We start from the raw sequence: 22,880 nt of genomic DNA, 5'->3' as shown, positions 1-22,880 counted from the left end.
AACTCTATTTTAAAAATGAATTATTTTAGGTAGTAGTTTTTTTCAATTTCCATGTAAAGATCCTTCTTTTCGGGGCTACGTTTTCTTACTCCTTCAAATATAGATACCCCTCCATGAGGGTTAACAATGTTGTTGATCAATTCCATAATGAGTATTGTTTTACCCACTCCAGCTCCTCCAAATAAACCAATTTTTCCCCAGGGCCTAAGGAGCCAAAAGATCTACTACTTTAATTCCTGTTTGGAAGATGGATAATTTTATATCCAACTCTGTAAAGACAGGGGCAGGTCTATGAATAGGAGATGTTATGTGAGCATCTACAGGACCCAAATTATCGACAGATTCTCCAAAAACATTGAAAATTCATCTGAGAATAGCTCCACCAACTAAAACACTAAGAGAAGCTCATGTGTCAATCACTCTCATTCCGCTGGTCAAACCATCTGTAACACTCATAACCACAGCTCTAACCTTATGATTTCTTAATAATTATTATACCTTGCAAATAACTTGAATATAATTTTGCCTAAATTTTGATTATCAACTTTCACTCACAAATAACAATTAATAATGATTATTCGGTTTTTGTATTGCATGAACTCTTTCTATGTGAATTATGGATTATTATTTTTTTGGGAAGATATGCATTCATTTTGCTTTCTAGATTTTGTAGTTGGAGAGAGAAGATATGTCGGGTGGGTCTTATGATTGGTAGTGTGTTTGCATCATTTAAGTTTGGATTGGGCTCATTTGGAAATCACCGTTTATTGTATTAATTCTGTTTTGTAATCTATTTGTTCTTTGTGGTTTATATGCTTTGTGGTTAGTTAATAGTTGTTAATGGTGGCCTTGTACAATTTGTTAATCTTTGTATTTTTTTGTTGAATGGGCTTTCTATTTGGAACATGTTGTTATGATTGGTAAGCTAATTTGAGTGATGTACTTTGTGGTTTTTATAGTGTTGGAAGTATTTTTATTTCAATTTAAGACATGAATTGTTGGGGTGATATGTATGAAAAGTCATGTAAACATGTTTTGATAATGAAATACAACTGTCTTAGTTTACAAAAAAAAGATAATAACTAAGTTTTCCATCACAATTTTTAAAAAAATATTGATCTTTTATTTTTTACTTAAATAAAAATTGAATAATTAATCCAAGACCTAAACGCATTTCACATGAGTGAAAATCTACTCAGAAAAAGTGAGTTATTTTAAGTACCATAGTTTTCCTTGGATTAGTCTAACTTATAGATGAAATGGCATTTTCATGGGAATCTTGCGATACAATCTCAAGCAATATTGTGATTTTTTGTTGTTTAAAATACATTTTTGAATGCATAAATGGATTCAGCACTTTGAAGAACCCTTGGGGCGCTCTAATTTTAGAGATTAAACAACTTAAAACTCAAGTTTTTAAAAATCTCTCTAGAATTTTGATTAAAATTAACCATAAAAATGCTTTGAAAATAAGTTATTTCTTCTATAAGTTAGACTACCTAGTTTTCTTAAACTTTGATCATTAGTTTTCATTCGCAAACAGTAACTAATAATAATTGTTCTCATTATTATAATAACTATGTTATTCTAAATTATGAGTTTTCATAAAATATATAAAAACAAATTAAATTTTCCATTACAATTTTAAAAAAATATTGATTTTTAATATTATTAAAAAAATTTAATACTTTTTCAAGTCCCACTAGCACAACAACCCGTTGACGATCAAACCTTAGGGAGGTTGTTGCGTCGTACTAGGGGCAGGAGACATGCTAAAATCCAAATCCAGTCACCTTTAGGGCTGGATTTTGACAGTTGCGATCCACAGGTGATTTTTACGGCTTAGATGCTCTTGGGTCACGCTTTCTCAAGCCAGCCAGGGGTTATGAGGAACACAAACAACTTGACAAACAAAAAAGAAAAGTTAATACTCTAATAACTAGAAACATTTCACACCAAATCTTAAACTTTCAACATCAACTTCCATTAACAAATAGCAACTAACATTGATTGTTCTCATTATTGATAATAACTAAGCTATGATAAACCTTTTTTAAAATATTTAAAAATAAATTAAATTTTCCGTTACACTTTTTTAAAAAATGATTTTTTATAATATAAAAAAATTAATCAATTATATGCTCATGTTAAAAGTGGTTTGAATTTACATCTTTAAAAAATAAATTTTAAATTGTTTTTTTTAATTTAAAATCTATTTTTTTTATTTATATTTATTTAAAAAAACAAATTTTATAATTGTTTTAAGATGCTCATTTTACAGTCCAGTATAAAGTAATGTGTGATTTCATTTGTGCTCAATTTGGAGTTGACATGTGTCCATCTTAAAATAAAAATAAAATAATCTATAAATATAAAAGCAATGTTAGTTAGCCTTAATGGTTAGCTCAATTGGTTTAGTCCTTGTCTTTAAAGCACCTTGCTTATTGAGAGGTCACTAGAACATGGGACGTGCACTGTGTATTGAATATATTATCTGAATCTTTTGGAAATGAACTGTGTAGGTGTTTACCCTGTCCCAAGTTTCTAGTGGATACTCCACTTGTCACATGTTTTCTTTCTAGTCCACTCACACTCCACATATCATCTTTTTGTTTTCTAGTCTTTGATCATTCCACACATCATATGTTTGCTTTCTAGTCTCTAATCGCTCCACCCATCATGTGTTTGTTTTCTTGTCCCTGATATGGGTGGAGTGTCCATCGAATCGTGGGACAAACAAATTTCATTTCTCAAAATTCAGATAAGATGAATAAGTATGGAAATCTCAATTCTCAAATTTGAATATATTCGAGTCTCTCTTAGTCATAAATAAAATATTTCAATGTTCACGTGACTTAATATAAGTAATTAGAAGTGAAAAGAAAGTGTGAGTAAGATGCTTAAACCTTATATTTAAAAAAAAAAATCATTACAAGGTTTAAATAAACTATTTGAATATCTATATTAACTAATTTATGTGGATATCAACTTCATATATATTTATATATAGAAAGAAAATGTTAAAAGAAAATTTTTATTTAATGTTGTATACCATAGATATTCAATATCAAAAGAAAAAAGTAATTAAAAGCTAACCAATAAAATAAAAAATATGAAATGTTTTCTAATAAGAATAATAATAATAATAATTTAATGTGCAATATTAAGTAATATTGACGTGCACTTTAATATATCTTAATAACAAAAAATCATTTTAATGTGGACAATGATGTCTCAATTAAAAAAAAGTATTGGTTCAAGAGCTTCTACATGAGCGTGATGTGTGTGTGATTTTGTCAATGCTCAATTTGGAGTGTCCCTCTTAAAATTAAAAAACACCGGAAAGTCCAAAAAGTCGCACTAAAGACAACTCCAAAACAAAATATTCTCTAAATAAAAAAACAATATCCACTATAATAAAAAGACAAAAATAAATATGCATATATAGTTAGTTTTAATTAAAGCATTATAAAACATCAATAATCCCAACTTCATTATGTGGTAAAAATATTTTAATGTCCACATGACGTAATAGAATTTCATATCACTTTTAAAAATCAATAAAGTAATTAGAAGTAAAATAAAATAAAAAGAAAACTAATGTGAGTAAAATGTTTAAACCTTATACCTTTCAAAAATAGTTCAACACGGGATTTAAATAAACTAGTTGAAGATATATTTTAACTAATTTATGTAGTTATCAACTTCATATATATTTATATGTAGAAAGAAAATGTTAAAAAAAAATTAATATTGTATATCATAAAATGTTCAATGTCGGAAGAAAAAAGTAATTAAGAACTAACCAATAAAATAAAAAATATCAAATACCTTCTAATAAGAATAATAAGAGGGAGATGCTTAATTCATTCAATTCTTAATAAAAAATTAATATGTGACATTTAAAAATATTCATAGTAATAACAAATTTCAATGTAGATCGTTAATAAAAAATAATAACAAATTTCAACGTAGATCATTAATAATAAAAAAAATTAATATATAGGATTAAGTAATATAAACGTATACTTAAAAATATATTAATAACAAAAAGAAAATCATTTTAATATGGACAATGTAGTCCACAGCTAACATGTCTCAATTGGGCCTGGAGTATGCCATAAACTACTTATGTTTGGCTAAGAGCTCGTCTTTCTCACAGGAAAGGAAATAGATTAATGGCCCAAGACACAGATGCCCCTTAAGGACCACCAGCAGGGTAATTCTAGGTGATGTGGTTTTCCTAAATAACAATGATGAGTTAGCATGCATTTGCAGATAGAATCCAATGATCGTTGTCCTCACTATTAGTTTGACAACTAAGTTATGATAGGATTTCCCACTATTTAAAAGAAAAAGATAAATTTTCCCAATGCAAATGTTATATAAAATATTTTAATGTCAACTATGTATATATTATATATTGTTTAAAAAAAATATGTATATATATTTTTTGTGAATACTTGAATGTTTATTACTTCAAAAAGATATTACATAAGAGATTGCTTCGGACTATTGGTGTGCCTGAAAGAAGAACAGGCCAGTAGTACAAGTTCAACACCTTGAGATCATATTGGCCTCTTTTGATCACTAAATCTGACAAAACAAAACTATTACAAAATTTGGAAGATAGATATTAGGCAAACAGGCCTATGTTTTCAGGACAACAACTACCAAAAGGGAGGGTACCCAAAATTTCAGAGGCATGCTTGTAGTCAATCAAGAGTGAAGAATTATCATAGTACTCGAACAGGTTGGACCACACATAAGAAAACTGAGTTGAACTGTGAGGCCACAAATTACCGAAAGCAATGCATGCGAGGTATCCATAACTGTCCAACCGGACTGCAAACCAAAGGACTTCCAGCAGCAAGGACTGACGTCAAGCCCAGGTTCTGCATGCCACAAACCACTGAATGCAAGAGTCACGAACCAATGAATGCAGGAACCACAAACCTCTGAATCATGACCCCATGATGCTACCAACCACCAACAAACCTAGCGCGACACAGAGCATGTCGTGCAACAGGAATGTGGAGAAACCTTGACATGATGAACTGCTCTTGAATTACCATGAGGATGGTTAGCCATGCAAATTGAGCCAAAAATGAACATAGAGCTGAATGACTAACTAGTCGAAAGAAGGGCAATGCCAAATGTGAGAGCATTTCTGAGAGGGGAACCCTTCCTAGCAACCTTCACACCGAAATTAAGCAGGAGAGCCCATGAGAGAGGCAAATTAATAGCAACAAACGAGCAGCTTGACTTGATCCCCATAACGACCATGAAAATTCGTTGGGAAAAAGAGTGCCTGGAAACAAATGCCGAGCCACCAATATTCTCTAAGCCTGTGAATGTCAATGAATTCCCACGACTGGTCCAACTAGTGAATGGAGGAACGCAAAGATGAAAATTGGCATGACTGCCTACAATCCACATATCAAAGTTATGTTACTAGAAACGAGAAACGGGAAATGAAACGAGAAACGACAACGAAACGAGAAACAGAGTTTTGAGGTTTCGCATTCAAGAAACGAGGAGAGAGAAAAAACATTAAAATTACTTTAAAAACTCATTTACTAGAATACCAAGTATTCCAAACCCATCCTTCTTCCTAGCAGTTTTATTATGTTAACCAAAATTCAACAATATATTAATGAACTAGCAGGCAACAAAACAAAACACCAACAACAAATTAACAATTTAATGAAAGTAACTAAATACATAGAAATGTCATCTTCCCTTTTAAGTGTATGTTGAGTGGGTATTGCTCTCTGTTGGGAACCATAGATTTGTGTATTTAGGTGGACAGATGGGGAAAGATTTGTGATCAGCTTGTACAGAGGATTGCTGGTTATAATAAGAAGAAGTAAAAATCTCGGTTATAGAATGACCATCTGATTCATTCCAGAAAGTTGTGGGGTTAAATTCTTCGTATTTTTCCATTCAGAGACATACCTATTGGACCGTTAATGATTTTATTGAATAATTATCTAACATAATTAATAGCGCCCAACTGAGACATTCCAGATTTGCAGGTGTCACAGGTTTGCAGGTTTCACAGTTTCAATCCATGATCTATACAGAACGAAACTAAAGATATTAAACTCTTGACATTAAAAATAAATACCAAATCATTACTTCAATCATTGAAAATTTATTCATCCTAAATTGTTCCCCTAAGCTGCGCAACTGGAAAATGAAAGTAGTTGTCTCTCTGCATGCCGTGCGTTTTGCGCAATGCTTTTTTGGGACGAGAGTTAACGGGAGTTTCTAATATGTAACCGAGGAGAAACCAATGATGACTAAACCTTGTGGCATAAAACTGTTGTAAGAAAAAATGATCCATTTCAGAAAAAACAAATTTAGCACCAACAAAGACTAGAACGATGTTGGGAACGACGTTTTCCATACCATCTCGTTTCTAATGTGTTTTTCCGTAGAAACGGTTGTCGTCATCCCGTTTCTGGTAACATAGTATCAAATCTCATGACGAAGGTAACGGGGCCATTCTGAGGTTGCAGGGGCATATCTATGGAAGGAATACATTGTGGAACAATAATGGGATTTGTCACACACGCAAGAAGGCCTTCCTTGGCATGATACCCAACCATTATGAGATTTCATGCCCAAGAGAACTCACATGTAGAGACTATTAAGATTGTAAATGTTTGTTTTACCTGGAAATTTAACGATTCGTACCTTGGATTGGATGGAGGTGCATGGTAGGCGAGATGGCCTGAGCATCGAGAATGTGTTGTCATGTTTATGATGTTGGACATGAGTCATCACCCAAAGTGGGCGCAAAATATGTACATATATTGTAGAAAGCAATTGAAAAAAAAAAAGTTTTAGGGTTGAAATGCTTGAAATGGTCTCCTTGTTTTACATTTTGATTTTTTTTGGTTTTTTTTGTTCAAATTTCCCTAAAATTTAACAACAACAAAAAATTAGACCTACAAGTTTAAGTTATATGCTCTATATAATATTTAAAAATATAATTTAAATAATGAAAAATTACACATTGAATAATTATACTTTATGAATATTTTGTTGAATAATGTGATTTGATGTTTAATTTAAGAATTTATTTTTATATTTAAAATATTTTAATTTTTTTTTCCCATGGGAAAAGTCGCACTTGTTGAACTAGGTTGTCATTGATGTCAATATGGAAATATTCTAGATACTAGAGGATGACATGAAGCAAAGGGGATGCAGAGCAAATTCATGAAGAGACAGGAGCAAAGGCCATCAGGATAGCCGAGCCATATACATATATATATCATATATATATGCAGAAACAGACATATATGCAAGGAGGTGGTCTTTGAAAGATACTGCCAAGCCAAGAGGATTAGATGGAGACGAGAGGAGCAGACAGAGCCACCAAGCCATCGAAGATCCATGTCAAAGCAAGAGGAACGCTGCCTATAAAACAGGCATATCGGAGCAAATGGAGCAAATGGACCGAGAGGAGCAGATGGAGCAAGAGGAACCAAGAGGAGAAATATATATAGAGCCATCGGTATATGCCAAAGAGGAGGTGCACACAGAGCCATCGGAGGAGCTACAGGAGCAAGAGGAGCCATCGGAGGAGCTATCAGAGCCATACTTATAGACCATACATATATGCCAAAGAAGAGGAGCAATGGAGCAGACAGAGTTAGCAGAGCTACAGGAGCAAACAGAGCAAATGGAACAGAGCATATATATATGCTCCATTAAACGAAACATTGGGCGGACGTGAATTCTTATTAAGATTGGTCCAGACCCATATCGGGTCTGAAACCAATATCGCATCGGAGGAGTGGAGCCTTTCGGAACTGCCGAAGTGTATGTTCCGAAATCCCGGAGCCGAAGTATTATGAAGTGCAGCGGATAAGGATTTCGGGTCCGAAATCAATATCGCATCGGAGGAGTGGAGCCTTTCGCAGCCACCGAAGTGTATGCTCCGACAGGCCGGAGCTGAACCATTATAAAGGGGAGCACAAAGTAATATCGGGTCCGCTAAGGCCTTGGGACTGTTAAGTGTAAGCTCCGACTGTTCGGAGCCAAAATTATTATGAAGCCAAGTTGAAAGCATATCGGGTCCGCGGAGGACTTGTATCATTTCGGAGGAAGCGATCAGCGAAATCGCTGAAGGACCCGGAGCCGAAACTCTTATCAAGCAAAATAGAAAGCATATTGGGTCCGCGAAGGACTTGTATCATTTCGGAGGAAGCGATATGCGACTTAGCGCTGACCGTCCGATCTGAAGGAATAATGGACGGTGGAGATCTAATTGGCAATCGGCATATCGGAGGAATCGCGTCGGAAGGATCAGGGGAAGCAATATGTGACATCGCCGATAATTGGAGCCGAAATATTATAAAACAGAGCCTAAAGGTGCGTCGGGTCCGCAGACCCTTTGTATTACAAAACTGCCGATGCGAACCTATCGAAAAGCCGGACCTGAAATCATTAAGAAGCAGAGTATAGAGGGTCGTCGGGTCCGCGGAACTATCGCATCGCAAGAGGCCGCGATAACCCCGACATCCCGGACCCGAAGTCATTTTAGGAAGGGATGTAATCGACATATCGGGTCCGCAAGGGCGTCGGAGGTCGGAGTTAAGGGATTAATTGGGATCGCCGAAATCCGGACCCGCCGATAATTATAAAGGCGGGCGGATAAGATTTGAAATCCGGGAATGTTCGTTTGAGCGGATTTACATGGGTTCCTGTGTAGTAATGTATATGTGACGGAAATCTTTATAAAGGGGTTTTATAATGTTTCCCATTTATTATATGTGGCTGTGGGTTTAAGCCTTAAGACATATATTGAAATGCTTGTGTTGATTGTATGTGTGGACACGGTTGGGCGGTGGCTTCCGATGGGTGATTAAAAGCGCCGATAAAAAGGTGGCTCTGATTCTAAGTAAGTCCAAGGTTTATAGAAGGCACATAGCCTAAGGAAAGCTTTCGATAGACATAAAAGCGGTGATAAAAGGGTGGCTCCGATTCTTAAGTGTGGAGGCGAAAATACTGTAAGGAACAGTCCCGATAGCTTGAGAGACCAAATCATGGCGATTATGATTATGATAAGGACGTGGTTGTCCGTTAAAAAATGCCATCCCTGTGTATGCCCACAATCATTGGCAAAGCAATGCTGTTACAAGATTTTGAACTTGTGTTCTCTACGGATGACTCGATCCTTGCTCATTGATTCAACGTGTCCCGTGAAAACGAATGGACAGAGGAAGCTACAGTGACAAACAAGCCAACAAGTGAGGAAGCTGAAGCAGGCGAGAAGGAAGTCGAAGAGCCAACAAGAAAGAGGAAACAAATGGACAAAGACAGGTATGCATAAAACAGTAAACAGAGGACTACATGGGGTGATGGTTGTTGAAAACAAACCAGTATATGAGGTAGCATAAGTAGCAGAGGTGGTGGAGCATTGTTTGAATTTGCTAGTGAACATTGTTGCGGCTGTTGAACACCTTTGGAGCTATTGTGGGGGTGAAGAACCAGAGTGTGAGGTAGTAAAAGCACCGGAGGTTATAGAGGCAGCAGCAACAGAAAAGGCTATTGGAGACTATGCGTGGGCAGTGTGCAGAGCTGTGAAGACTCATCCATAAGAAGACATGGTTGTTATTGATACTGTAGTTTGGAGACTACAGTGAAGCTGTAAATAGACAGAACTCAGCAGAGAAGAGTTCTGAGAGCAGAAGGATTGGAGTCCTTGGGGTTGGAGCCTTAAAAGTAAGAAGGATGGGATTCCTTGAGGCTGGTGCCTCAGAAGTGAGATTGGATTGGAGTCCTTGGGGTTAGTGCCTCAAAAGCAGGAAGGATTGAATTCCTTGGGAGTTGGTGCTCTTAAGTCCAAGATTGGTGTCTTGGGAAAATAAAGTTGGTGCTCTGGAGGTTGGAGCCTCACCAAAGTCCAAGTTGGAGCTTGGCAACCAATTATGACCATCTATATATTGTATTTATTTTACTGCACAGTTATATTAATAAAAGCATTTATTCTTGCTGTTCATATTGTGTTCTGAATATATATGTTTTAACTGGTAAAAAAATAGTGGGAAAAAGAAATATTGATTCACCCCCCCTCTCAGTATTTCCAACAATTGGTATCAGAGCAGGTTCCTTCATTCAAAGCTTAACAGCTTGAAGGTTGACTCTTAGAACACAAATGGCGAGATCAAGGAAGAAAGTCTCCAATCCTCCTAAGGATGTGTCTCCCTCTACTACTAAAATAGAAGACAATGAATTTGAGGAGGCTCCAAGGTTCAATGGGAACTTTAATATATGGGAAGTAAGAATGAGGAATTTCTTACAGACTCAAGGCTTTGAAATATGGAAATCTGTGATTGATGATAGCAGTATGGATGAAAAATCCAAGGAGTACAATACAAAAGCAGTAAAGGCAATCTTGAATGGGCTACCTGATTCTGTAAAGAATAATCTAGGAAAATGTTCATTAGAAAAGGGTATATGGGACAAACTTCATGACCTTCACTCAAAAGGAGCATTGACCATGAACATCAATCAAGAAGATAATGGAAATCTAGAAGGAAATCCAGAACCCATTATAGAAGCTGAAAATAAGAATGATGACATCAAGACTGTAGCAGACCAAAAAGATGAAGAGAATGAAAAAGACTTCATAGAAGAACTCCTTGCTCGACTTATGACTATCATGGAAGAGAATAATAATTTGAAAAAAGAAAATGAGGCACTTAAGAAGATATCTCCAGTTGGTGACCAAGATCAAACAAGGAAGAAAGTTGATCTCATCAAGCTTCAAGTACAAGAAAGGGATGAAGAGCTTGCCAAGCTTAAGAAGGAATATCATAAAGCAAAGAAGCAGGAAGATATCTTGTCAAGTCAACTTGAACAAAGGCACAGGAGTGTGAACAAACTTGAAGAAGAGATTGGTCAGTACAAGGTAGAGGTCTCCTCCCTTAAGTCTCAATTACAAGAAGCCAGGAAACATGCACAAGGAGCTGAGAAGATAATGGAGAGCATTCAAGCAAAGAATGAAGAAATCTTCAAAATGAAGTCAGATATCATCTCCCTTAAAATAATAGCAGCTGAAGCTACTCGTAACAAGGAAGAAACTGAGGAACAACTTGCAAAGAAGAATAATGAGTGTGAAAGATTGGAAGAAGAGATTGTCCTCCTCAGGAAAAAGGTTGAAGGGATGAACAAAATCATGAAGAGCTCTCAGGCCTTGGATGACATGCTCAGCTATCACAGATGTCCATCTGATAAATCAGGTCTCGGATATTTAGGTGAATCCTCAAACAAGAATGAACATGCTTTAAACAAAAGAGATGTGAAGAAGCCAGAAAGAAATGGTGATGCTCCCAGCTCCAGCAAAGGCAAGGAGAAAAATCAAGGCTACAATAGAACAAATCCTGCTCCAAGAAGAAAACGCGCTCCAAGAAGAAATATAGATGATGACAAAGATGCGAGAGGAAATGGTTATCATCAAAGGATCTCAAGGCAGCAAGGCTTCAGAAGTACACCAAAGAAACCTCCATCTCTCAGGTACCAAAGTTCATTTTTTGGTTATTGTTATTCCTGTTCAAACTTTGGTCATATGGCAAAAGACTGTAAAGTATATCATAAAGATAGATGTTGTGGTCCCCAACCATCTCATAGAGATAGATGTTATAGCCTCCGACAACCTCCAAGAAACAATTTTGCAAGAAGAAACCATGAATTCTTATTCATGTACAATGTAGAATGCCTCAAGTGTCATAACACTGGTCATATGGCACAAGATTGTAACTTAACATGGGCCCTTACACAAGCTAGAACCATACAAAAGAAGAAAGTTACACAAGTATGGAGAAGGAAGGAAATACAATCCGAAAGTCCCTTGAGTTATTCAGCCAACAGCATGTATCATTGGCTTAAATTCTGACAATCTAAGCATTTTATAAGAAGACTCTGCCAAGAAGAGATGATGCATACAGTTAGGGGGAGCCTATCATGTTTCAGAAGCACTCCATTGAAGCATATGATCCTGTAACCATTCTTTGGACTGTTGTTAAAGAAATAGGGCAAACATACATGGTGTTGTTATCACAGAGGTTTATGTCTTAACTTAGGAATTTAATGTGAGAACAGATAAATTCTGGACACTAATAGAGGCATTCTTCAAACAAACAGATACATCTGGAATGGAGGTTGAAGTAAGAGCAGCTAGCAGCATATAACAAACTGAAGCATTGAAAAGGGATGCAGATCAGCAATTGGATTTAAAAGGCAGTCACAGATTGGATATTTGAATCTGCAGAGGTTTGTACAAGAACGCAAGGAAAAGATGGCTCACAGGAAGGAGAATGTTGTGCAGTCAAGCATAACTGAAGCTGATACAGATCACTTAAGGAATATAGCAACAACAAGGCACAACCCCTCACATTTTTTTTTGTCCAAATGCAATGATGATTGAATACTAGATGGCGGTAACTTAAGGGGAATCACAAAGACACAAATAAACTCAGATCTGAAGAAAGACAATCTCAGGAGCAATTTCTATCTTGATTCGAACTCTGAAGGTCTCTCAATTCTGCCTATGGAGACATCAATATGGATTGAGCATGAAAGCCTGGACTTGGACACCTGTGTATGGCCATTTGAAATCTGAATGAAAGCATTAAAGTAGAGCATCCTGAAGCATTGTTGAAGCCATGATAAAGCAGTTCTGAGACATGAAGATGATAAAGCATCAATCCTTCTATCTTCATGAAGAACAGAAGCAGTTTGATAGGGGGAGTCCCAGAGCACTCCTTTGCCATTGATGTCAAAGGGGGAGAGAAGAAGAATATTGCCATCAATAACAAAGGGGGATATTGTTGAACTAGGTTGTCATTGATGTCAATATGGCAATATTCTGGATACTAGAGGATGACATGAAGCGAAGGCGATGCAGAGCAGATTCATGAAGAGACAGGAGCAAAGGCCATCAGGATAGCCGAGCCATATACATATATATATATATATATATATATATATATATATGCGGAAACAGACATATATGCAAGGAGGTGGTCTTTGAAAGACACTGCCAAGCCAAGAGGAGTAGATGGAGACGAGAGGAGCAGACAGAGCCACCAAGCCATTGGAGAGCCATGTCAAAGCAAGAGGAACGTTGCCTATAAAACAGGCATATCGGAGCAAATGGAGCAAATGGACCGAGAGGAGCAGATGGAGCAAGAGGAACCAAGAGGAGAAATATATATAGAGCCATCGGTATATGCCAAAGAGGAGGTGCACACAGAGCCATTGGAGGAGCTACAGGAGCAAGAGGAGCCATCGGAGGAGCTATCAGAGCCATACTTATAGACCATACATATATGCCAAAGAAGAGGAGCAATGGAGCAGACAGAGTTAGCGGAGCTACAGGAGCAAACAGAGCAAATGGAACAGAGCATATATATATGCTCCATTAAACGAAACATTGGGCGGACGTGAATTCTTATTAAGATTGGTCCAGACCCATATCGGGTCCGAAACCAATATCGCATCGGAGGAGTGGAGCCTTTCGGAACCGCCGAAGTGTATGTTCCGAAATCCCGGAGCCGAAGTATTATGAAGTGCAGCGGATAAGGATTTCGGGTCCGAAATCAATATCGCATCGGAGGAGTGGAGCCTTTCGCAACCACCGAAGTGTATGCTCCGACAGGCCGGAGCCGAACCATTATAAAGGGGAGCATAAAGTAATATCGGGTCCGCTAAGGCCTTTGGGACTGTTAAGTGTAAGCTCCGACTGTCCGGAGCCGAAATTATTATGAAGCCAAGTTGAAAGCATATCGGGTCCGCGGAGGACTTGTATCATTTCGGAGGAAGCGATCAGCGAAATCGCCGAAGGACCCGGAGCCGAAACTCTTATCAAGCAAAATAGAAAGCATATCGGGTCCGCGGAGGACTTGTATCATTTCGGAGGAAGCGATATGCGACTTAGCGCTGACCGTCCGATCTGAAGGAATAATGGACGGCAGAGATCTAATCGGCATATCGGAGGAATCGCGTCGGAAGGATCGGGGGAAGCGATATGTGACATCGCCGATAATTGGAGCCGAAATATTATAAAACAGAGCCTAAAGGTGTGTCGGGTCCGCAGACCCTTTGTATTACAAAACTATCGATGCAAACCTGCCGAAAAGCCGGACCCGAAATCATTAAGAAGCAGAGTATAGAGGGTCGTCGGGTCCACAGAACTATCGCATCGCTAGAGGCCGCGATAACCCCGACATACCGGACCCGAAGTCATTTTAGGAAGGGATGTAATCGGCATATCAGGTCCGCAAGGGCATCGGAGGTCGAAGTTAAGGGATTAATTTGGATCGCCGAAATCCGGACCCGCCGATAATTATAAAAGCGGGCGGATAAAATTTGAAATCTGCGAATGTTCATTTGAGCGGATATACATGGGTTCCTGTGTAGTAATGTATATGTGACCGAAATCTTTATAAAGGGGTTTTATAATGTTTCCCATATATTATATGTGGCTGTGGGTTTAAGCCTTAAGACATATATTGAAATGCTTGTGTTGACTGTATGTGTGGACACGGTTGGGCGGTGGCTTCTGATGGGTGATTAAAAGCGCCGATAAAAAGGTGGCTTTGATTCTAAGTAAGTCTAAGGTTTATAGAAGGCACATAGCCTAAGGAAAGCTTTCGATAGACATAAAAGCAGTGATAAAAGGGTGGCTCCGATTCTTAAGTGTGGAGGCGAAAATACTGTAAGGAACAGTCCCGATAGCTTGAGAGACCAAATCATGGCGATTATGATTATGATAAGGACGTGGCTGTCCGTTAAAAAATGCCATCCCTGTGTATGCCCACAATCATTGGCAAAGCAACGCTGTTACAAGTTTTTGAACTTGTGTTCTCTACGGATGACTCGATCCTTGCTCATTGATTCAACGTGTCCTGTGAAAACGAATGGACAGAGGAAGCTACAACGACAAACAAGCCAACAAGTGAGGAAGTTGAAGTAGGCGAGAAGGAAGCCGAAGAGCCAGCAAGAAAGAGGAAACGAATGGACAAAGACAGGTATGCATAAAACAGTAAATAGAGGACTACATGGGGTGATGGTTGTTGAAAACAAACTAGTATATGAGGTAGCGAAAGCAGCAGAGGTGGTGGAGCATTGTTTGAATTTGCTAGTGAACACTGCTGCGGCTGTTGAACACCTTTGGAGCTGTTGTGGGGGTGAAGAACTAGAGTGTGAGGTAGTAAAAGCAGCAGAGGCTGCAGAAGCAGCGGAGGTTATAGAGGCAGCAACAGCAGAAAAGTATATTGGAGACTATGTGTGGGCAGTGTGCAGAGCTGTGAAGACTCATCCATAAGAAGACATGGTTGTCATTGATACTGTAGTTTGGAGACTACAGTGAAGCTGTAAATAGACAGAACTCAGCAGAGAAGAGTTCTAAGAGCAGAAGGATTGGAGTCCTTGGGGTTGGAGCCTTAAAAGTAAGAAGGATGGGAGTCCTTGAGGCTGGTGCCTCCGAAGTGAGATTGGATTGGAGTCCTTGGGGTTAGTGCCTCAAAAGCAGGAAGGATTGAAGTCCTTGGGAGTTGGTGCTCTTAAGTCCAAGATTGGTGCCTTGGGAAAATAAGGTTGGTGCTCTGGAGGTTGGAGCCTCACCAAAGTCCATGTTGGAGCTTGGCAACTGATTATGACCATCTATATATTGTATTTATTTTACTGCACAATTATATTAATAAAAGCATTTATTCTTGCTGTTCATATTGTGTTCTAAATATATATGTTTTAACTGGTAAAACAATAGTGGGAAAAAGAAATACTGATTCACCCCCCCCTCTCAGTATTTCCAACAGCACTTACTTTATTAATAAAGAAATTGCATTTTGCAGATGCGTTGCATATACAATATTTCAGGCATACCCTGTCCTTCATCAGCCCATTCAAAACTGTGTTCGCCATTTAAGGCTTTTAGAAAAACATAAAAGGTCTTTAAATATAAAGTGCTACTCTTCACAAAGAGCTCTGTAACTGTCTGTACTAATAAAATAAAGGCAGTGAATAATTACATATGGCTTTCGGCCACTGATCCAAAAATACAAAAATTACAATCTCTGTTGATTTTTCATAATCCAAGCTCTATGAACGACCTGTGGTAATACTGATAGCTTCTGTCGTCTCTTTCCTCCATGATCAACCACTTTGTGTCGTCCCTGAGCGCCGCCTCCTTGGATAAGCTGTCAGCGGCTGAGTTACGTTCCCTGTAAATGTGACGGCAAGAGAAGACATCAAATTGTGATATGAGTTTATGTGCTTCATCTAATATGTGTTGTAGTGTGTATGTATTGCAACGTGTTGTTTTATTCAACCAGTTACAAATAATTTGAGAGTCTCCAAATAACTGTAGTTGATGACAATTTTTGGATAATGCAAAAAGAATGATGTTTTTTCCCGAAACGAGTTCAACAAAGTTGTTTGTTCCCCTTCACAGGCCCATTTGTATTTTGTATACATGGGAAGCAGATAGGTGAAGTATAGCTCCACCCCCACAGCCCATCTCCTGTGCTGAACCGTCAAAAAAATTCCCAAGGGTGGGATTGGTCGATGATTTCTGGGGTAATAATCCTTTGGTTCAGGTGGTCTTCCTCGTCGGGGACGGAACTGTAATTAGCTAGAAGCCTTGAAGTAATGGAAGGCCAGTGGGGTGGTCTTTGTAGAAATATGGCTTGGTTTCTAGCGATCCAAATGGCCCAACTAATAAGAAGCGAAACGTTTTTAAGTTTGGCTGAGTTGCATGTGCACCACGAGTTCCAAGCATCAGAGAGGTTAGGACCTTGCCATTTCAAAGCAGAAGAGATCAAACTCAGGAAGCCATTCCAAAGCTCTTGAGTGAGTGGGCAAAGTAGGAAGAGGTGTTCAGTATCCTCATTGTCACTTTTACAGAGATGGCACTAGAATGGCCCTGCAAAGGATCTTCTCATCAAGTTTGCCCCAGTCAGGACTTTGTTGCGAAGAATTGACCACATGAGCAATTTTGATTGGGGGGCGCCTTCAACTTCCATAGTTGCTTCCACCACTGAGCCAGATCTGGTGGCCTGTGCCTTTCCATTAGTACTTGGTAGCCTGCCTTGGGGGAGTATGTTCCATGTTTAGCATGCATCCAGATTAGCTCATCCTCATCGTCAGTAATTCTGATGTGGGCCTCCATCAGGCATTTGTGTAGTTGCTCCATTCCTGTTGCCAGCGTCCAGGAATATTCAGCTCAATAGCAGATTTCCATGCTTGTTGTAAGATGGTGGAGTGTGCCTCATCTGTAATCTGATTAATATGCATTATGCCAATGGCCTGTAGGTGTCCTCGCAAGACGACCGAGAGAGTATGAGTGTTTTCGCAGCCCACCCAAGGGTCGGTACCTATCTGAATCTTAGGCCCAGGTCTAATTCTCCATGTCAGTCCACTATGAATGAGCTCCTTTGTGTTGCTGACAGCCTTCCAAATAATAGATATGTTATTCTGCCTGATGTCTTGTCTGATCTAGTCGAGGACACTTGCTGGTTGGATATATTTAGATACTGCTACCTTCGTCCAAAGGTTGTTGTTGTTTAGCAATTGCCACCCTAACTTGGCAGCCAATGCTTGTGAGAAGGTGTCCAGCCTCTTGATGCCCCATCCTCCCTAGCTCTTTGGTAAGGCCAAAAAATCCCAGCTCATCCATGCAAATATTCTCCTCGGTTGGTTCCCTTTCCACAAGAACCTACAACAAAGGTTTTGTAGGCACGACAGTATGCCTCGGGGAATCCATGCTAGAGTCATCCAATAAACAGGGGTAGCTTCTAAGACTGCCTTGATGAGTACTAGCCGCCCTGCCCTGGAGAGATATTTATGGTACCAGATATTGAGCCTCTTCTCCACCTTCGATATTAGCCATGTCCAGTCTGCTATCTTATATCCAATGGGTTTGAGCCTATATCCCAGGTATCTGAGTCCTTCTTCTAGTTGGACTACAGCAAAGGCAAATCTTCTGAGAGCAAACTGTACCTCATGTTGGGAGCAGCCAGTGGAAGTTATAGTGGATTTCACCTCATTTATAACCATGCCAGTGGCTTTGAGGAAGATACCAAGGGCTCGATGAAAAGCAGTTGTGTCTCCAATGCCCCCATTTAGGAGGATCAATACATCATCTACAAAAAACAAGTGGGAGAGGGTACAATCGTCTGTGATTTTGAAACCCCTTATACGCCCCAGTCTGCATTCTTCTCCAATGATTCGGTTGAGGCCTTCCATGATGAGCAGAAAGAGCAGAGGTGAAAGTGGGCATCCTTGCCTCAGTCCTCTTTCCGCATGGAAAAAAGGGAAGGCGGAGCCGTTTATCAACACACTGAAGGATACATTCGATATACAGCAGGAGATCCATTTAATGAAGGAATAGGGGAAACCCAAGTGGGTTAGCAGCATACAGAGGTAAAGCCAGTTGACCCTATCAAAAGCTTTGGAAAGGTCAATCTTTAGGATCATGCCTTTGAGCTTCCTAGTTTGTACAGAATGGAGGAGTTCCTGTGCAGTACCAATGGCTTCATGTATTTGTCGATTTTGGAGGAAGGCAAACTGCTCCAAGGAGATGTGGGTTGAGATAATAGGATTTAGGTGATTTGCAATGATTTTAGAAATGATCTTGTAGATGTAGTTGCATAGGGAGATGGGGCAGAAGTCGTCAAATGAAGTGGGCTTATCAGCTTTGGGAATGAGGGCAATAAAAGTAGAGTTGAAGCTTTCCCACATTATGCCTCTCTGTCTGCATTCTTCAACCAAATTTAGAAGGTCAGCGCCCAGAATGTCGAAGAAAGCAGTGTAAAACTTGACAGTCCAACCGTTCGGTCCAGGGCTCTTGTCTTTTTTCAACCATTTGAGGATTGCTTCTAGTTCTCCCAGGCTCACTTCCTTTGTCAAATCGAGCTCTGCTTCCTCGTCCACAAATCTGGGAAAAGTTCATGCAATGCGCAAGATCTTCGCCAGTGTGGCATGAGGGGGCTCCTTGTATGTTTTTTTGAAGTGTGAGGTAGCTAAAGATGCGAGTCCACGGAAGGTGTTAACTGTAGTGCCATCCTCCTTCTTGAGCTCCCAGATAGTGTTAATCGCCTTTCTCCCATTTGCGTGTCTCTGAAAAAACTTAGTGTTGTTGTCTCCCTCTTTGAGCTAAATAGATCGACTGTGGAGTCTCCAACACTCTTCTCTTTCTTTCAAAATATGTGCCCTTTTGTGGAGAAGAGCAGCCAACTTATCCTTCTATTCTTGTGAGGTAAGAATCCCCTTCGAATCCTCCTCCATTTTAGCAATTTCTTCTTCTGTTGATTTGAGTAGTTGCTCGTCCTGTTCCTTTTCCTCCTTGCCCATCCTTTAGAGATCTCCTTCAGGGCACACATATTACAAGCAAATCCTTCTGCAATGAGACCTTCAAGGCCCATCGGGTGGGCCTTCCAATAATCACTGACTGTTTTCATGTAGCCAGCATCCTTTAACCATGTTGAGTTGAATTTAAAGGGGGCTTTAGGCTTGTTATGGGCAGCTATCAGCTCCAAATAGATTGGCTTATGGTCAGAGACTCCTCCCGAGCCTATCCACTACCTGACCTGATAGCCTCGATTGACTAAAGCTTCTTTGATAAGGAAGCGATCCAAACGCCTGGCCAGACTGGCCGCTCCGGTTCTATTGCTCCTCCAAGTTGGCTGGATCTTAGCAGTGGGGATGTCTATAAGATTATGGGAGTCCAGTAAATCTTCAAAGAATACCAACAGAGGATCCATCTGAGCGTTTGGTCCCCAAGACTCCGCATATCCCATCGAGAAATTTAGATCGCCTTCAAGAATGGTACGGTCTCCTTGGAAGGTTGTGGAGGAGAGCAGATTTCTCCAGTAGACCTCCCGGTCCCGGCAGGGCCCATAAATGTTAATAAGCCTTAAACAGGTTTCCAGGGTCGATGAGTAGATGTCGATACCCAGAAATCCCACCCCCCCAGACATTAAGCAGCTTAATGGAGCGGTTGCAGAAGCCTACAGATACGCCCCCTGAGCAGCCTATCGCATCCAGAGAGTAAAAGGTCCAACAGGGGAGCCATGATTCCAGGAGGGGTGAGATGGAGCTATCAGGTCCAAGAGTTTCTTGTAAAGAGATGATGTCCACAGGTTCTGAAAATATCAGACGTCTCATGGCTAGTTTTTCCCTAGGGCTAGCTAGCCCTCTGCAGTTGAAGGACGGGATCTTCATGGAGGGAGGGGGGATGGGGCACCTTCTTCTCTATGACCCCAGGGTAATTGTGATTGTCTGCCAGAAACGATCTCTGCTCCCACCCGGTGCCTAGCCTTGGAAAGGTGGGAGGGCCGCCCACGGGGGAGCTTAGGGAGATAAGGGAAAGAGATAGACCCGAAGCCAACTGCATCCTTGTCGAGCGAGCGGAATTTGGAGCGCGTCGGGTAGAGGTGGTCCTTACAGGGGGAGTGCAACAGAGGGGAGAGGGGAAGGGACCCCGGGAGGGTGGGTAGGGGAGGAGGGCCGGTGGATGGGGAAACCGCCACGGGACAGTGTAGATTGGGGAGGGGATGTAATGGGGGAAAAGGGGGGGGGAGCGGTAAACACAAGAGGAGAAGGGGGGCGCTCCAGATCGACCACCGGGGGGGAGAACCATGTGTATGCAATGCAATAGACATAAAAACATCAAAAGCAGAGTTAACAGAGTGAGAGATAGAGGGAGCCGTACCCACGGTTAAATCCTTCCTTGAAGCCGCCCGAGATCTCGTCAACGGCGGAGAGGGTGGCCTTGGTGGAGTTTTCCCCCGCTTCTTGCTAGGACCAGGATCTGCAGCATCAATTCTCTTGGCCGCATCATGTATCGGTTGTTCCTCCATCGACTGCTCTTCCGGGGTAGACTCCGGGGGTGCCTGGTAATGCTGCTCATGTTCCCTCTGTCTCTGTCCCCTGTTAGGGTTGAGGGGGCAGTCTCTATAAACATGGTCGACCTTATGGCAGCGCCAGCATCTGTAGGGCATGCCCTCGTAGTCCAGTATTTGCTTCCTGGTAAAATTCCTCCACTGAATAGTGATGTACTCTTGCAGGCCCCCATGAGTATCCATGTGCACCAAGATTCGAGCATAGGACATCTTCCCCGTGACAAGGTAGGACTTATCCAAACCCATGTACGAGCCGAGCGAGTTCCCAATTCTCTTGAATATTTCTTCCGACCAAAAATGTGGGGGAAGCCCTGGTAGCCTGACCCAGATAGGTCCTATCCCGAGTTGTTCTGATTCCGGATCAAAGAGCGGCGACCATCTCTTCAGGTGAACTGGGGCGTTGTCGAAGTGCCAGTAAGAGGAAAGCACCTAGTTAGTATGATCCGGCTGCGTGAACATGAAAGCGAACCATCCCCGCACAAATGTCTGTACGGTAGGGAGATCAGTGAGTTGATGGCCCCAAACCTCAGATAACCATGCTTTTAGTCTATTAGCTATGTAATTCCTGCCTCGAATCCTTCCAACTAAAACCCGATCTACTATGTCCATGGATTCAACCAACTGAATGTCTTCCTCCAACCGAAGGATGCCGTTGTCGGTCTTCGACTTGTAACACTTCACCTTCTTTCGAGGTCTCGCCTCCTCAGATGGTGGCGCCCTTGCGTCCGAATTAATTTCAGGATTTGTGTTCTCCTCAGGGCCAGGGGGCGATAAAGGGGCGTCAGAGGGATTCGGGGGGAAGATGGGGTTATCAGGGAGAGGGACGGAGCCATGAAACTGAGACGGCAGAGCCTGAGGCTATGGGGTTGACGTGAGCAGAACAGAGGAAGGACCGTCTATGAGGGGGATGTACGGCGGGTCAGCCCAGGACTCCGAGGGGTTAGGGTTAAGGCAGCCCAATGCAAACCCTAACGAGGATGGGGAGACTGGCGGGGAGGAGAGGGACGACCAGGTAGGGGGAACATCTGGTAGGATGACTGGACGACCAAACGACCCTGAGATCAGAGGCAAGTCGGCAATGGTCGCATTCAACTCGCAGCTGAACGGAATGCGGTTAGCCCTCGCCGAATGCGGAGTAGTCCAGACAGAGCCTTCCAGCGGGGGATCCTCTGAGTAATCTACCAAATCGAGGTCCATAGCTGTCGGAGAAAGTTATCGCCAACTGCTTGTAACCGACAAAGAAAGGTGAAAACAGGGAGACAACCCTAAACGGAGGGTCGCAACGGAGGTAAACCCTACGCAGTAAACCATGGTAAAACTGTAGCAGGCCAGAAGAACCGTGATAAAGGAGAGAAGACCGTAGCCCAGGGACCAACCTACATGGTCGATCCAGTGCCTGCCATCTGCTGCAGGGATCTGGCTCCACGATCTGTCACCCGTACTCTCCATCGCTATCGCGCTTCAAGACCTCCATCGTGTCCGAATTGTTATTCCTTTTTTCTATCGCACCAAAATATTTTAATTTAAATGAATAAGTTATATTATAATAATTTATATAAATGAATAAATGATAATTATATTATTAACTAGTTAACTACATTAGTTTGATATATATATATATAGATAGATAAAGTAGTATTATTTAAATAGTTAACTACATTAGTTTGATATATATATATAAAGTAGTATTATTTAAATATTTATTGTTTTAAAGTAGTATTATTAAATTGAGATATCTTTATTCATGATAATATAAAATTGATAATGGAGATACTTTGTTAAATATGACAGCACGATGTTTTGATTAAAGATTCATGGTTCCAAGTTAAAATATTTAATTCCAATTCTCTTTTTAAAATATATTGTTAGTTCGTAATAATAGTATTAATTTTTTTTATAAATACTTTGTTAAAAATATAATTTAATATTTTAATTAATAATATATATTTATTATTA

Source organism: Pinus tabuliformis, chromosome 2_1, assembly GCF_031772625.1.
Source record: "Pinus tabuliformis cultivar Carrire ecotype Pingquan chromosome 2_1, CPIR1, whole genome shotgun sequence".
NCBI classification, from domain to species: Eukaryota; Viridiplantae; Streptophyta; class Pinopsida; order Pinales; family Pinaceae; genus Pinus; species Pinus tabuliformis.
Note: the sequence above shows the minus strand (reverse complement) of the source record.